Source organism: Helianthus annuus, chromosome 13 (assembly GCF_002127325.2).
Source record: "Helianthus annuus cultivar XRQ/B chromosome 13, HanXRQr2.0-SUNRISE, whole genome shotgun sequence".
Taxonomy (NCBI): domain Eukaryota; kingdom Viridiplantae; phylum Streptophyta; class Magnoliopsida; order Asterales; family Asteraceae; genus Helianthus; species Helianthus annuus.
Window position 1 is genome coordinate 68,884,475 of NC_035445.2, and position 3,881 is coordinate 68,888,355.

At 37.5% G+C, this 3,881-nt stretch overlaps 1 long non-coding RNA gene across 1 annotated transcript; it reads right to left on the minus strand.

The window, feature by feature from the left end:
* Positions 1 to 1,861: 1,861 nt before the first annotated feature.
* LOC110898074 lies at positions 1,862 to 3,509 on the minus strand. Its single transcript, XR_002569220.2, has 2 exons — positions 3,063 to 3,509; positions 1,862 to 2,948 (listed from the first exon to the last, which is right to left on the minus strand). It is a non-coding gene; the product is annotated as an uncharacterized LOC110898074 (long non-coding RNA).
* Positions 3,510 to 3,881: the final 372 nt, after the last annotated feature.

Genomic DNA, 3,881 nt, shown 5'->3' on the forward strand with positions numbered 1-3,881 from the left:
ATGTTATCAACAGCAGGCATCAAGTGGTGTTCTTGAGTTGTTTGCCCGTATCCCTCGTCATCTTCATCAGAATCTTGGGTGTTAACAACATTACGTTGTGTAATGTCATGCAGAAGGTTTGTGAAACTCATGTGTTGGACTGGATTGACTGCCTCCCACTGAACATAGATCTCGGCAATGAAGTTGCCATCCGATACTTCGGCTAAATAGTTCATTGTTTCAATACCATCATCGTTGAAAATTTTTGTTGTCTGAGATATGCCCTGAAACGTGTACCCTAGTAACAATGAAAGGCGCACCGATTCTTTCTGTAGTTGAACATGATTACAGATTGAATCCACCAATTGGTCATACGACGATTTATGTCGCATAAGGAAAGAGGTTGTTAGCATGGATTGGTCAAACTGAACAGCCCCGTTAACAAAGGAAAACACACCGCCCCAATATAGTCTTACGAGGTATGGCCGAAAAGAATCCATGAACTAAGAAAGTGAAATGTTAAGAAATGTTAAGGATGAGTGGGTTGTGTAAGCTGGATTTCGTTTGTTAAGAAATGTTAAGGATGAGTGGGTTGTGTAGTGGGTTGAGAACCTAATACAACCAGTATTTATAGTCTTGGAGTAACAAGATAGTTGGTGGAGCCCACCATCTTCTGGATGAATATACATATAATAATATTTTTTAAATATTCAAAAAAGTAAAAATGGTAGTTCTCTTAAAACAACTTTAAATACATTAAATTGGTTATTTGTTTCAACTAATCAGTTAGTCGGATTTTATTATTCGTTTGAAGTGTTGGTTCTAATTTTGTTTTTTCAACCATCATTGAAATTAGGGTTACAACAAGGCATGATACAACACAAAATTTAAAAAGGTTATTTATTTGGTAATTCAACAAGATTACAACATTACAGTAAGATCTATCAAACTCGCAAATTACATAAATGTAGTACTATTTTAATTACATACAGGCAGAAACACAATGTTCATTTCGTAGTATTTTAACAAATCATTTCTAATTGCAAGACTGTTTGTGGGGCAGAAATACAATGTTCACTGCGTACTATTTTAACAAATCATTTCTAATTGCAAGACTGTTTGTCGGGCTTCCAATTAGAGGTAAAATACAGTGAATCCTGTCCCATTTCTTCTTATATCGAGCTTCATGATGCAACTTTTTATGCGAAGGAAATGAGAGGTCGAAGGTTAAGAGTGCTGGAGGATCTACATGGGGCTGATTCCCCCACCAAAACTGGCAGAATAATTTACGGGAGGAGGCGGTAGATGACAAATACCTCAGCGTCTGCTAGGTCTTTCATAAGACTCAATAGCAGACGCTGACGCAACCACACCAGCAAATTTCATTATCTTCGTACACCTTACGGGAGGAGATGGTAGATGAGAATAATCTTTCTCCTCCACACAAGATCTTCCCACTTGATATACGAAAATTAAAACTGAGAAAAACATCATGACGAATGATCCAAGAGAATCATCATACATTGACAAATTTTTCCTATCTTTAGAAATATCAACCAACGAACATTTTTAATAAAATACAGAGACACAAAGACACAATTTAAATTCAACATTAAATTTTTTTTTAACAAACACAGTATTACGAATTTGGTGTGCATCTCTTATGTGTAGTTGGGTTTTAAAACATATAAATTTCAAATTTCAGAACACATATCAACATTGCAATATCATTCTGCGATCTTCATTAACTTTGTAGTATGAAACAACAACCTTTATTAAGCTTGCAATATCATTCTGCGACCTTTATTAACTTTGTAGTTTGAAACTGCGACCTTCAATAAGATTGTGATATGATTCTGTGACTTTAAATAAGATTGGTACATGAAAAAGCGACCTTCAATAACATTGGTACATGATTCTGCGACCTTCACTAAGGTTGGTACATGATTCAGCGACCTTCTATAAGATTGGTACTTCAAACAGCGACCTTCAGAAGGTCGCTGTATTAATCTGCAACCTTCAAACATGTTGGACAGCTTTTGCAGTACTTGACAGCTTTTGCAGAAAACCTTCATGAAGGTCGCTGTATGGAACCACAACCTACCTAATTGTGAAAACATAACTTTTACCCACCTAATAACACTCTTTTGTGGTTCAAACCACTTATTTATGCAAAAAATTCCAAAAGATATGTATTTATCTAAAAGATATGTATCTTGTATTTTTTGTAAAAATAACCACAAGACCTTTATGTAAATTCTATGAGGTGATAAGTCATAGTTATTTTTAACAAAAATATCTCTGTTTGATTTTAATATAAAATCATACTCTGTTTGAACTCATAAACAACAAAGATGTCTCTGTTTGAACTTGGGAGGTATAAGATAAAGGTGTCATGGGTGTATTTAATATAAAATCATGAATCCTCTGCATATGTAGGTGGATAATCGTAAATATCAATCTAATCCTTATCACAATCATAAAGATACTTTAGACTAGATTTGGAGGTATTGATGGTTATGCAATATATAATTAATCATAAGTAATTATTTACTTCTCCGTCTTATCCAGCAAAAGAGGAAAATCATATACCAAGTTTGGAGAGCGTGCATTCGACCAGAAGAAAACCGGAGAGATCGACGATCCACACAGTGTGGCCAAGACTGACGAATGAAACCTTCCGTCGGGCATGGCACACGAAGAGGGTCATCCGCCGGACATAGCACACGAAAGGGAGATGTCCGTCTAGGTGACTTCCGATACGCGACAGCGTAGTGTTTGTCCGCCACATCCGGCGTGATTCAAGTTTGTGGTAGCGCAGGGCTCGAGTGAGTTTTAGTTAGGCGGGGAAAACCATGCGCCACAAGGAACGCGCGACTGTCGGTACAACAACGCGCCACAAGGGGTAGCCCTTTAACTCCGGATATCACCTCGTATGAAAGTCCATGTTTCTCCACTTTCTTTTCTATCTGCAAAAAGTCGAGAAGAATTGTATAATAAAAGGTACTTATGCATTTATGTTTTGTACCTTGATTGATAAGGATGTACATCCCTTTTAGCCGATGCCAACGTTTATGTATTACCTCTCTGTTGCTTTTTGCAAAGTGTTTTTAAGGCAAGATTTGTTATCTTTCACAACAAAAACGTTGACCGCCTCAGAGAAAGTGCGAGATTTGTGTGCAATAATTAAAAGATTATGCAAAGGCATCATGTGTGAACCCCAAAACAAAACCATATTTGAAGTTGCAGGTCCCAAAAAGCATAAAGAACGAACACCGATCTAGAAATTCGGGAAAAAAGGAGATGTATCGCCAGGTCCCACGGATGGCGCCAATGAAGAAGCATTGACCTGTGCGGGTCGGTACTTCTACGGTGATGCATACGGATATTGCCACATCTCGTCTTCTTCGCCCGAATCCTAGACCTGCAAATAAGAAGAAAAGAACGTGGGCAACGTAAAGACGGCCGGTAGGGAAAGAATCCCCTATTTCCAGCTACAAAAGTGTTTGCCCCATATTGCATGCCCTAATAAGGAGGTGGAGACCTCCTTATATAGGAGATATGGGAAACCCTAACCTCAATGGGTCAGGCCCAGTTAGGGGTTGTCTCTACAAGCCCACAGCCTAGTGTAGTATGTAAACTACAATGCGCTGGGCTTCGCAGGTTAGTACGTAATAATAATAATAATAATAATAATAATAATAATAATAATAATAATAATAATAATAATAATAATAATAATAATAATAATAATAATATTTAACATAAAAGTGATAAATAGCAGGAAAGTCCGACCGCTCGTGTCGGATCCAGTACCATACCTCGTCAGCGACATATGCCACTCCATGTGTTTGACAATTGCCAGTGATTGAGTGCAAAATGGGAAGTGAAGTGTGGACTTG